The 13616-nt window shown below is 40.0% G+C and overlaps 1 protein-coding gene across 1 annotated transcript in view; it reads right to left on the minus strand.

The window, feature by feature from the left end:
• Btk (Bruton tyrosine kinase) overlaps positions 1–9735 on the minus strand; it is a 43215-nt gene extending 33480 nt beyond the window's left edge. Inside the window, exon 1 of the mRNA XM_023703471.1 lies at positions 9611–9735. The gene's annotated coding sequence lies outside the window, so the exon portion shown is untranslated. The remainder of the gene's footprint in view (positions 1–9610) is intronic.
• Between the last annotated feature and the right edge of the window lie 3881 nt (positions 9736–13616).

Raw genomic sequence — 13616 nt, forward strand, 5'->3', positions numbered from 1 at the left:
GTTGGCCCCTGATATTCCCAGAAGGGATAAAGCAGGTGCCAAATCTCCACTGAGGCAAATATTGGACTTTCAGTTCCCAGTTTCCTAGACAGTGAGTGTAATTTCTCAAACACTGTCCCACTGGGGTCTGTAACCAAGTGGTCCAGTAAAGAAAGGAGGCTGCACCTGCAGTTATGGATACACAGTAACGGCCACTCAACTGATTTTTCCCACCACCCACTGACTGAGCTACAAAGGATAAATTTCTTTTCAAGTTGAAAGCACAAAGGGGGGGAGAATGTTTATTTTTGATCTGTTTTCCTTTTTCCTTATACTGTTTCTTTTAGAGAGTATCATGCAAAAGGGAAATAACTATCTTACCAGTCTGGAAGCCAGGTGTGCTCATTTATGAGGAGTGACATGTTTACCTTACCAGGTTTACAATACTGCAGAAGGAGTCAGTTAAGGCAAAGGAAAAGCCAAGAAAGTCCCCCAAATCTACCATTGGCTTTTCATTTGCATTCTTTTTTTTTTTTTTTGTATTTTAGGGAAGGGTCTAAAGGTTGTTCAGGCTCTCACTACTAGATCGGACTCATAGTGATCCATCTGTTTACACCTCCTAAGAGCTGGGTTTACAGGTGTGCACCAGCACGCCCAGTCTCAATTGCCCTCTCAGTGGGCCCCGGGAGTGGGGCCAGCACGGCAGGCCCAGGGAATTGAACCCCAGCCCAGGCACTTTAATCCACTGAGCTATTAGGCCGGCCCTTTCATTTGCAGAAAAAAATATTTCAAATCACTTATTCACCTCAAGTTTATGCACGATATTTTTACTAAGTCCACACTTCCATTAAATAAAATGAAAATAAATGCTGTAATAAAAATGGAGCAGTACACACCTATAATATTCAAATAGTGGAACTTAACAAAAAAAAGATATACAGATGAATGTCAAAAAAAAATGGAGCAGTGAGTAAGTAATGAAAAAATTCACTAGCCTTTCTTCAGTGTCTTCCTATGGGGAAAGTGGGATTAAGTTTTAAAACTAAACTCCTTATATTTTTGTGGTGTCACGGAAGAAAAATAAAGTCAGCAGTGTTTTCTACTTGTAAAGCCCATATTAGTACTTACACTAAGAGAATAAGAGTGCTTTTTGTCGGAGCCTGTGGCTATCTACACTGTTATTTTGCTCTTTCCTGTGGTATTCATGGTTCTATCATCACACTAAGAAGAAAAAATAGATTAGAAGAACACCAGAATGTTCAAAACAATCATTTTGTCTTTTGTCTATCATGTGGATACCACTATCTTCCAGTCGTAGATTTGTTAAATGTTTTGTAAATGATCTTCAGAGAAAAACTGAGCAAAGACCCAGATCTTTTTGCCTGTGTGCCACACAGTTCTCTTCTCAGTATACCTTGTTCAAATAGTCTCTCACAGAAGGTGACAAAGTGCAGATTTTACAACCAGTCAGTCCTTAGGAACATTCAGTTTCACCTCTAACTCCAGGGGTTCTTTTTAACATTTTAATTGCTCATTTACCCAAAAGTAGTGGTAACAACAATAGTAAGTCACTCTCAAGAACTGCTAACTCCAGGAGGTCTCTGTAATAATATCACATTTATTTCATGGTGAATTATAATTAAGTACCTATTCACAATCATAGACCCAAATTACAGAAAACAAAATAAAACCCCAAAGAAACTGAGCAGTATAAATGTAAAAGCTTCCCAGCAAACCAGGTCCAGGTGTGCTTCTTGTAGCTGACTAAAACACACCCAGCGTTTTACCTTTCACTTTGTTGCACAATCTTGGTGAGGGAACTCCCTGCACAGACCCAGCATCTACTTCAGTCTTGGTCTCTGCTCCTGTTTCCTATAAGACAAGTTCTCCTTCTGGGTGCTGCCTCTGCTCTTTTTCTTTGTTTGAACATATCCAACTTGTACAAGAGGAAGCCTTCCTTTCTCTCTTAAATGTCTGTGTTGGGGTAGGGTTTAGTGCTGGCCTAAGTATGAGGAAGTAGGTAAGCCTCTCATTAGCCATCACCCCAGGAGTAAGGAGCGAGATGGTCTCTACCTCCAGATCACTGAGCTGAAAGATTACTGGTATTTCCATGGGATCGGGTCCTTTTTTGGGCTGCTCCTTTTCTATTATTTCTTTTCCAGTCCAAACTCATAGGGCCTGAAAATGTGGGAGTTCTTCTTTAGGTACCACTGGTTCATCAGCCAATAATGTGAACATAGAGGGGTTCATTTCTGTTCTTCCAGAAGGTTGGTTGCTAGCATACAGGTCTGCATGACAGCAAAGAGCTTCTGTGGATACTTATTATGGGAAGGCCCAATGCTGTCCTCTAACAATTTCTACAGAGTGCAGAATGAATTCATTCACAAAGCATTCACAATGAAGGCTTAAACTACACCTCCCTCAGGGGGTGGGGGGTGGGGTGGAAATAGAAGTGGTATGAATGTGTTACACACACATATAGTTGTTCATATAGAAACAAAAGAGAGAGGCAGGAAAGAGAATAGAAATGGAGTTTTCAATTAAAATAGAGTTTAATTGTTACAATGTTGCTTTTGTTAGAAGAACAATACCCGCGTTTTAAGTTAGCAACTTTTTGTAGCCTCTCAGCTTTGTACTGAGCAGCAGAATTCAGAAAGAGGAAGCTTATTAATACAGGTTCAGCCATTATGCAAACTGCACCATGCCAGGGAATTAATATAAATAGTGCTTGCAAAATCAGTTAACTAAACCATCATTGGCTGTTATCTTTATTTATGATAATTATAAAACACTATTAAGGACAACATCAGAGCAAAATGCAGAGAACTATACTGCTTATGATTGGTCAAAGTCTGTGAAATAGACTTTCATTGACTATTGCTAATTGTGAGTTAGCAATAAGCAGTTAATAGTACTTCAAATAACTACTTAGCTAAAATGTACACAAAATGATATTATCTTCTATAAACTACTACTTAATTGGCCAGCAAAATTCTGACCATCACCTTTCTTTCCATATGGAAAGGAACCCCTGTCACCCTACCTGTCAAGTATTTTATTTTATTTTTTAAATTTAAAGATGGGGCCGGGGAGATGGCTCAGTGGAATAAGTGCTTCCCTGGCAAGTTCAATCCCTGGTTCCACCAAAAATAAAAAAAAATAAATTTAAGGAAAATTTTTTTCTTGTGGTCAGCTTAGCCCACCCTGAGGGTGGGGCTAGCATGGCATGTGGTATCAGGGAATGAACCTCTGTCCCTGTGCTTGCCTAAGCTTGCCTAAGCAGGCACTTTAGACTGCTGAGCTATCTCACAGGCCCTATCAGGCATTTTATATGTAGTGATTTATTTATTTATTTGCAGTGCTTGGGATGAAATCCAGGGCTTTGCACATGCTAGGCAAGAGCTCCACCACTGAGCTATAACCTCAGCTCCTGTTAGGTATTTTACATATGTTACTTCATTGATTCTTTATAACAAACAGATGAGGAAAGAGACTTACAGAGAATATGTGATTTTTTTTCAACTTCACCCAGTTATAGTCCTTGCTGTTTCCATGGTATTTTGTTATCTCTAGAATGATTTTTTTTTTCTTTCAAGGAGGTAAGATATCATCCACCTCAGCACCTTGTAATTTCCCAAGGCTGTCATTCTATGAATGCTCAGCAAGAAAGGAAATGATGAAAATGAGGGGAGGGGAATCAAAGCAAATTCAGGACCCTGGGGCACTTTCCTCTGCATATTTCTCCAAGCTAGTGTGTTCTCTCTTATCATTTCCCTTTCTTCTCCCTCTCTCCTCCCTCGATTCTCTCTCCCTTTCTCCCTCTTCCCCCACTCCCCAATTTCTCTCATTCTCAGGGCAGCCTTGAACTTGCTCTCTAGCTCAAGCTTGCATGGAACTTGAGGTCTTGCCTCAGCCTCTCGGCTGCTGGAATCACAGTCATTCACCCCCATGCCTAGCTCATTTTCCTTCTTTATGACCTTCCCCTGAAGGAGATTCTGTCTTACTGATAGATTCCTAGTGTTACTTAATGTTTTCTTTCCAGGATGTTTCACAGTTAGTGGCATGAAAGCAGAGTTTAAATGAGGCACACTTTTTCTATCTCTATCTCTAGGGTCGTTAGTGGTTTCTGTAAATGTAGAACTTGAGTTGAATAATGTTCTTGCATATTATGTAATATTTCCAATAGAAAGTAGAGAGAACTTTATCAAACATAATAGTCATGTGCTCACCACTTAGTTCTAAGAAATCTTAACATTGTGCCTTAACTACATGAAGTAGTTTTGTTTTGTTTTTGATTGTTTGTTCTAGACAGTCTTACTCTGTAGTTCAGGCTGACTTTGAACTTAGTACATAGCCCAGGCTGGTCTTGAATTCACAGCAGTGCTCCTTTCCCAGCCTCCCAAATACTAGAACTGTAGGCAGAGTCACTACCTCCAGTCTGAATCAGGTTTTTTTTTTCCTAGAAATAAAATATTTTCAATACAGCTAACCCCCTCAAAACTATTTGTGTACTCTGCAATGTTTTTTAAAATTTTTATTTATTTATTTGATAGAGAATCTTAATATGCAGTTCAGACTCATAGTGATCCCCCTGTCTCAGCCTCCTCAGCGCTGGCATTACAGGCATGCACCACCATGCTTGGTTTCAGGGCCAGAACAGCATGTGGGGCCTCATGCTTGCCAGGCAAGTACTTAGACTGCTGAGCTATCTCCCCAGCCTTGTATTCTACAATTTTAATGTCTTCTCTCTTTAGAAGTTACTGATCTCTTGAATTAGTGTTCATAATACCTAGGTATGTTTTTTTTATTTTTTGTATTTAGGACAGGATGTACAGAGTTCTCAGGGTCTCACTACTAGCTCGGACTCATAGTGATTCTCCTGTTTACAGCCTCCCTAGAGCTGGGATTACAGGTGCACCACCACGTCCAGTCTCAATTGCCATCTCAGTGAGCTCTGGGGGCAAGGCTGGCATGGATTGAAACCCCAGTCCCTGTGCCTGCTTGCAGGCTCTTTAATCAGGTGAACTATTTGGCCAGCCCCCTTAGTTTACTTTTATGTACATATTTTATTTGGTGAATATTGACCAATTTATGTATCAATTCTCCTGTTGATATGCAAATTGTTTTCAATGATAAATAAAGCTGCCACGAACATTCTTTTACATGTGATTATAGTTTTCAATTTCAGAACAAATTCTCAGTTACTTATAACTGAGAATAGCGCTTTGTACTATTCTTTGTTCCATTTTGCTTCTATTTTCCTGTTACTTTACTATCAAATTTAACAGAATTATTAAAAGTTCCTCAATGGAGGATTTTTTTTTTTTTGGTGGAACCGGGGATTGAACTCAGGTCCTTGCGCTTGCCAGGGAAGCACTTATTCCACTGAGCCATCTCCCCGGCCCTGAGGATATTGTTAATTGGCCAAATAAGGCTTGCAATAAAATCTTTTCTCAGTCCCATGATGCATACCTCAGGTTCTCGTTGAGATTTTGATTAAGAACTCTTTCACCTTGGAACCAGAAGAAAAGTCTTTAAAATATAACTACAGCCACAAAGCAACCCAATTAATCATATGAAATTCCCAAGAAGCTCTCTTCAGAATCCAGTGCAACCTGATGATTTTATGGTAAGCTTCACCATCAGAACTGCAGGTAACCACGTTTGTAGTGAAGACTTGCAATCAAAAATCAGTTTTTGGGGGCTAGTGAGATGGCTCAGTGGTCTAAAGCACCTACTTAGAACAAGCTTAGCAAAGCACAGGGACCATGGTTCAATCCCCCAGCACCACATGCCAGCCAGCCCCGCCCCCTGGTGGGCTGAGCTGGCCACACACACATGCACACACACACACACACGCACACACAAATAAATAAAAATTTTTTTAAAAAATCAGTTTTTGGGCTGCAGTCTAACCAGGGGAATGCTCATCTGCTGTATTCATTCCCATGGAGTTTGAAGGCTCTGGTTCTCTCCACAGCAGTTCATGTTGTAGGCACTTTACATTTCTTTCTGTGGTTTGAGAGCCTTCCAGGTTTCAGTGATTCATCCTCCCTTCCATCTGCCCTAGAGACAACAGCTTCTGGGCAAGTGATGATGGAAGGAAAGTCAGACACTGGATCTGCAAATTTATAGTCATTGTCAAATTAGTGGTAATGCCTCCAGTATTGGCCTGTAACCCAAAGGATGACTGCTAGGGTGCCCCCTTGTGTGCCCTTCTGGCATTCTCTTCCAATGAGTTTTTCTTTCCTCTGGTTTAAATAGTTTATTTATTTTTTCCATACTCATTAGAGAAAAATGTTTCAGATGCAGAACACTGAGAAGAAAAAACATTGCTGCACGTGGTCATGTACTCTTATAATCCCAGAATTTGGGAGGCTGAGGTGGGAGGATCACTGCACATTTGAGGCCGGTCTGGGCTACATTCTGAGTTGAAAGCGAATAACACTGCAAGACCCTGTCTCAAAAAGCCAATTAATTTATTAATAGAATTAATTAAAGCTTTTTACTTGAGTTGGATGTATTAATATTTTGGCATATTTGCTTCTATTTTTATACATTTTTTATCATCTTTGAGATTATATTCCATATACCACTTATGGTTTTCTTATTTTTCTAACATCATCCAGCTATTCAACATATTTTTTCTAAGATGTAAAGCTCTTGTTTAATATTATTCCTTGTTTTTTGATATTGTTAGGATCTCTATATAAATATTTTTGCTGAGTCAAAGTCTATGCATTTTGATATATTGCCAAGATAGTCTCGAGACACTGCGCCATTTGCTGCTCCTTACAGTTTTTGATTCTCCTTTCCCCACATACTTAGCTTTTTCTGCTTCATTTATCATAATTTTTGACTCTGTTTTTATTGTAGTCTAGCAATCTGTTCCTTTTTTAGCTAAATTAGTGATCTTGAAGATCAGTACGTTCCAACCTCCAACTTGTTTAAAAATTTTTTGAAATAGGACCTGGGTAGCTCAGGCTAGCCTCAAATTTATGGTAATCCTCCTGCCTCTGCCTCCGGAGTACTGGCATTATAGATGTACACCAACACAGCCAGCTTGTCTAAAATTCAACTCCTCTTGACTTTCTAGAATTTCTTTCTTGAGATAATAGTCTACTAGACTATGAGCTAACAGACCATTTTTATCTTAAGTAGGCAGGGCAGTGGGAGCTTCTTTTTGAGGTTAAAAAACAAAACCATTATAACCCTAAGGGGATCTGGAGAGGGCTTTCAAAGTGTTGGGAAGAAAGCCTGGAATTAAGGTTTTTAAATTTGTAATGCTCTCAGTCACTTCTCATGAATCTCCATAGAAACTGAAAGTCACACGTGGCTCAATTGTTTCAAGGTCCTGAGTAGTTTGTCCCTCCCCTCCCCCTCTCCATGGCTTCATGCATAACGAAGCAGCTTTGGAGTGAAAGAGGTCAAGATCTTTTTTTTTTTCTATACTGAGTATTGGACCCAGAGCTTCATATTGAGTTACAACAACAACCCATTTTCATTTTTATTTATTTTTAGGTACTCTGGATTGAACTCAGGATCATGAGTTTACCAGGCAGGTGCTTAAGCTGCTGAGCTACCTGCCCTGCCCCATTATTTTTCACTGTGAGACAATGTCTTGCTAAGTTGTCTAGGCTGGGCTAGATCTCAGGATGCTCTTGCCTTAGCCTCCCAGACCGCTTGAATCATGAGCATGCGCCACTAGGCCCAGCTTCTCTAGGTTCCTAGTGAGCATTGCCTCACTGAAAATTCTATCTAGATCTCCCATCTTTTGTGGGTTTAGCAATCACATCTCAGCATCACTGAGGGCAAAACAGCAAGTATCTGATGATTCTTTGGAAAAGACTCACACTTTAGTTTTCAAAAATTATGTCTTCCCCTCACACCCAAGTGACTTCCTGGTACGAGTTATAGTCCACTGAAAGGAAACTCTATAGGAAATTTGCTTGAATGGAAATAACCAATCATAGTGATAATTTAAAACTGTACCAATACCCCTGAAGTGGATGGAAAGTTACACTAGCCTTATTTTAAAGGTTTACAAATGATTCTAAATGAAAACATCAATAATTACAAGCAACAAGAATTTGGACTTTAACACAGGCAACTAGTTAAAATTGAATATGAAAGGGGTCAGAACAGAGCAGAAAGGGAAAGCCCTTAAGGTTATTGTTGAGATGTAACATTTTAGGCTTTCATTAGTACTGGCATTTTATGACTTATTTGGTGTGTGACATTGTTTTATCAAACAACTGAAGCTCCAGAGAGGCTGTAGCACTTTTGCTTCAGTGACTTAGCATGCAAAATGAAGGAAAGAGCAGAACTAATACATAAATAACAGCAAAGAGAACAGTCCCTGAGCTCTGTAGACACCTTTCCTAATCCTCCTCTGGGCTTTGCTGATGCCTTGCCCCTAGAAATGCAAGAAATGAGTAGAGACTTCATTTTAAAGAGCTCAGTAGCAGAAAAATTAGAAGTCTGGCAACTCATCTAAGAATGTCTTGATCAGGGTTAGCAATCCCTTTTATTCTAAATATCATCCCATTTGCTCTAGTTAGCCCCTATAGAGACACTGGCAGGTCTTAGACAAAATAAAAATAATAGCAAATGCTGCAATATAGTCACCACCATCAAGTTCTGTGTTAACTGGTTTACATTTATGTACACGTTAACTATTCACAACAACCCCAAAGAAAGGCATTATGTGCAGGGACGGAGAAAAGAAAAAAAAAGTTAGAGAAGAAAGGGGCAAGAAAAATTCAATGTACTGTAATCTACCAATTATTTATTAAGTGTTCTGTGTCAAAGAACATAGTAATGAACAAAATAGTGGAAAAAGAGGGGGACAGGTTAAAAAAAAGGAGAGGAAGAAGAGGAGAGAGGGTACACAGGTATAAAAAGAGAGAGAGGGGAGAAGAAGAGAGGAAATGAAAGGAGAAATAATGAAGACAAGAGAAAAGTAAGCCATGCACATGGTGGCGATCATAAGAGGAGAAAGTACACCAGAACCTCTGGGGTTGGCCACATTGCCTGGGTGGAGGCAGAGGCCACTTTCTTTTGGCCTCTTATCATACCCATTATTACCAACAGGTTTGTGTAGCTTCCATATAATCCTTGCAACAAGCTTGCCCTGATGCTGGCCTGATTCAAGATAACACAGGTATGCTACAGAATAGTGTCACTGGGGCCTTTCTCCAAGTCAAACTGCCTATTGTGGCATGTGAGCTTTTACCACTTGCTCAGATAAACTGTCTCCTAGAATTTCTTCTTCTAGGGCTTCACTGACACAATTGTACACTCAAGCAATATTTGACCTGAGGGTCTGCTTTTACCTTAGTGCCACTTACAATATTTCTTTTCCACCAAGTTTTACAGAGTTGTTGCTTTCCAACAGTTGATACCTGCTCATTTGCTGCAGGTCTCTTTTCATCTTCCTATTTCCCCCATTTCTCCCTCCGAAAGGATCTTTATAGACCTCCTGATCACTGCAGGGTCTGCCCAAGCCTTGTACCGATGACACTCCCACCCTCATCAACCTATGACATTAGCCATGCTTTCTCTCTGGCTTTTACGGATTCCAAGAAAGATAAATGTTGTTGCCTCCCATTCCGTCTTGCCCCAAACTCACCCCAGTCCTAATTTACTTCAGGTAGCTCCTCAGATGCATTGAGATACCAGGACTTGAAAGGTGGGACTCGTTTTCTGAAGACACTGGCCCTGGACACATATTCTTACAGTCCGGAGAGGAAGGACAGTCTGAACAAACCCCACCCTTTCACAGCCACTTAGTTCCCTTTTTTTGTTTCCTGGCTTAAAACCAATGTCTTTTTTTTTCTTCTTCTCAGCAGCATGGTATCTGGTTCCCTCCTGCTGTCCTTATTCCACCCCCCAACTGTCCCCGCCCCTCATTTGCTTGGGACCTTTGACATTACTATCTTGAGACCAGCTCTGAAAGTTTTCTTAACATTATTGGGGTCACTGAGACTCTAAATGGAACTGGGCTGAACAGACAGGTTGTCAGCCTGCCTGCCCCAAAGTAAAGGGACTATATACTTAAAAGGGCTATAGGAATTGTCAATACAGTGAGAAGAGACAGGGTGTTTCTGGAACAGAGAGACTGCCAAAGAGGAATGTCTTTAGAGCTTTCTGTTTTTTGAGGAGGGGGAGCCTCAGGGTCACACAATTAAATTTACGAATGAAGGACAGAGTGTATTCACAAAGGGACCCCCAAGCACAAAGCCCAACAGATGTAGAGACAAGACTTCCCCTGCTGAGTCATTTTCTAAGAAAGCATTCTTTCTACAGATAAAAATGCCAGAATGTAAGCCCACACAAACACTTATGCCTTCCTTATTTTCTGTGAGTGTCCATTTTCTCCACTTAAGGCTCAAAAATAGTCAATTTATAGTTTTCTTTTTAATTCTGTAAAGCAGTAAACTGTAATAAGTGTCTCACTGTGGATGAGCCCTCAACAGCCTCCTAGTGTAAGTTCTTGTTGCAATCTTCTCCCTGAGGATTGTCTGAGGAAATACAGGTGAATGCTGAGCCCATGATGGTGGCCGAGCTACTGGTGACTGATCTTCTTGCCCATCCTACTCATGCACACACCCATATTTTCTTGCCCTGAGGCTCTGTACCTTAATACAGACATGTTTCAGGTTCCAGAAATCCGTCGGATTTTTTAAGGCAACAGAATTTTGAAAAAATGCATTTATAGGATGGTAGAGCAATTAATACATCTACATAAGATAGATGAAAGCAAGGGTCATATAGATCTCCCTACATTACTGACAAGTTATATTCTTTCACTAGCCAGTCACTGTGCCAAAGTTGGCCACAAGCATTCCTTTCCCTTGTTTTTTTCAGTGAAGTGCTGCTTGTAGTCATATGCCCATCTCATCTCAAGGTCCATCTTGGGGTGGAGATTGGGAGTTGATAGGCACACAGTGGGAGATCTAGAAAGAGAGGACAAGGGAAAGGGCAAAGTGTAATCTCTTCTTCACTCTCTGTTCACGACTGCTCCCTAACAATACTCATCCATAATAGTGCATGAACCAAAATAGTGTAAATGAAATCACCTAATGTAACCCTCAGGAGATCCCCAATGTTCTATACGGTTCAGTTCTTGGTGCCATCCTATTCAACATTTCTATTAATGACCTTTGAGGAAAATCAGGAAAGTAGCCTAGCTAAGCTGTGAGCAGTGCAAGGTTGTATGAGGTACTCTCTATGACTGAAACAAGGAAATTAATGCCCCAAAAGACCCTGATTACCTGGTGTGACTCCAGATGAAAGTGGGGAGGCAGTAACATTTGTAAAAATTGTTCAGTGATTTCAAAGCTGACAGTAACCGAGAAAAATGCCATGCCAATAATATGGCCGCCAGAAAAGCCAAGGTGATATTAGGACTTCTTTTAGAAGAAAAAATATGTAATATAGAACTAGCCTAAATTTCCATCAACAGATGAATAAAGAAAATGTGGTATGAACAAACAGTGAAGTATTATTTAGCAATTAAGAAGAAAGAAATTGTATCATGTGCACAAAAGTATATGGAATAGGAAATCATCACGTGAAGCAAAATAAACCAGGCTCAGGAAGACAAGAGTCACCTGATCTATGGAATCTGTAAAAAGTGACATGAAAGTAGTGGAAGACTACTATTAGCAGGAGAAAAGTAATAAGGAGAGGGCAAGGGAGGGTTAAAGGAAGGGTAATAAGATGTATGTATTAAAATATATGCATATATGAAAATACTTTGAAATAAAATATTTTGTAAAATTCAAGCAGTAATAAAATGTATTACAAAAAGAAAAAAAAAGAAGTACAATATCTAAAAGTGGACCTGCTACCTACTTTGCAAGATCAGGTCACACCTAGTTTTCTGGTCTGAGTGACTTGAATTCTGAGTGCCTCATTTTAGGGGAAATGAATAAGCAGAAACAGTCCCCAAACAGACCAGGACTGGTATATAAATTTTCATGTATAAGATGTGCAAGTTCTAGGGGTTTCATGCACAGCATGGTGACTGCAGTTAATAATACCATATTGTTTACTTGAAATTTGGTAAGAGAGATTCATGTGCTCACCCCCCCAATGATAACTATGGGCATATGTGACAGACATATTACTTTTGACATATATAATTATATACATATATATATCAAGTGTTCATATTATATACATTGAATATATGTAATTTTTCAATTAAATTTTAAACCAAGCTGGCTGTGGTGGTGCACACCTATAATTCTAGCATTCTGGGAGGCTGACAGACACAGGAGGATCACAAGTCCAAACCCAGCCTGGAGAACTTTGCTACTTAGTGACACTATCTCAAAATTAAAAAAAAAAAAAGAGCTGGGGCTATAACTCAGTGTTAAGGTCCTGGGTTTAATCTCCAATATTGAAAAAAAAAAGGAAAGAAAGAAAAAACACACCTAACAATAACAAAACCCAAGCAATGTCACATGGGGGATGACAGAAGAAAGTTTGATGGGCGAAGAAGAGCCATATTGGCTATCTTCATATTTTAGGTTAGTAACATAAAAAGCCTTTAACTCTCTAAATCAGTGAGCCTGCTTAAGAGAGTTTGGACAGAGAAAAATGCTGAGACTTCAGGCTGGCAGTCTGGCAAAGAAACTTTTAGAAAATGTATCACATAGTGGTAGATTTTTTATTGTCTTAATATCACAGACCATACAACAACAACAAAGGGCATGATCAGAGAGCCAGCTCAGGACCCATGGGTATCCTTAGAGCATTATAAAAGCAGGGTACTCCAGGCTGTCATAGTTCCTTAGGTCTAATTTCTTAGGCTCCAAATACTGCACCTCCTTTTTGGTTCCCAGCTCAGTTATTTCCTCACTCTTCTCTAGCCTGTAGATTCTGTTTCCCCTGTGTGATGTAGTGGTTAAGTTCAAGCCACATTCCAGGCAAAAAACAACCACCTGTGTGATTTCACATAAGTGAATTTAACATCTTTCATGTTTAATTCCTTCACCTGTTGGCTAATAATGGTACGTGGGTCCTGGAGGCGTTAAGTTTAAAAGAAGTTGTATGTTGGTGGGTTAGAACCATATGTCATTATTGTTAGCCATTACAATTAGCAGGCCACAGCAGCAGTGTTTTATAACGGAAAGGAACCCAGGGCTGATTTGGTGGTGTGAGCCTATAATCCCAGTTACGCAGGAGGCTGTGGTGAGGGAAAATCGTGAACAGGAGGTCACCTTGAGAAATATACTGTCTGAAATATATTTGTCTGAAGACAAAAAACCTTCTGAAATCAGACTACTTGGGCTTGTATCTTGGATCTACTAAATACTTTCGACATTGGGCATATAATTAACATCTCACACCCTCAATTACCTCATCTATTAAATGAGAGTAATAATGCTACCTATATCCTAGATTGCTGGTAGAGCACATTTAAAGCTCAGCATTCCTCAGCCTCTGTCTACAGGTTTGTCTCCCACTACCCCAGCAGTACTAGGGTAGTCAACCAAGGACCCTCACACTGAGCTACATCCGAAATTAGACAAGGTCTCACTAAGTTGTAAGTTACCCAGGCTAGGTTTGAACTCGGGATCACACTGCCTCATGGTTCCCAGAGTACTGAAATTACAAGTGTGTGC

The sequence above is a fragment of the Octodon degus genome, unplaced genomic scaffold (genome assembly GCF_000260255.1).
Source record: "Octodon degus isolate 3935 unplaced genomic scaffold, OctDeg1.0 scaffold00171, whole genome shotgun sequence".
Classification (NCBI taxonomy): Eukaryota; Metazoa; Chordata; class Mammalia; order Rodentia; family Octodontidae; genus Octodon; species Octodon degus.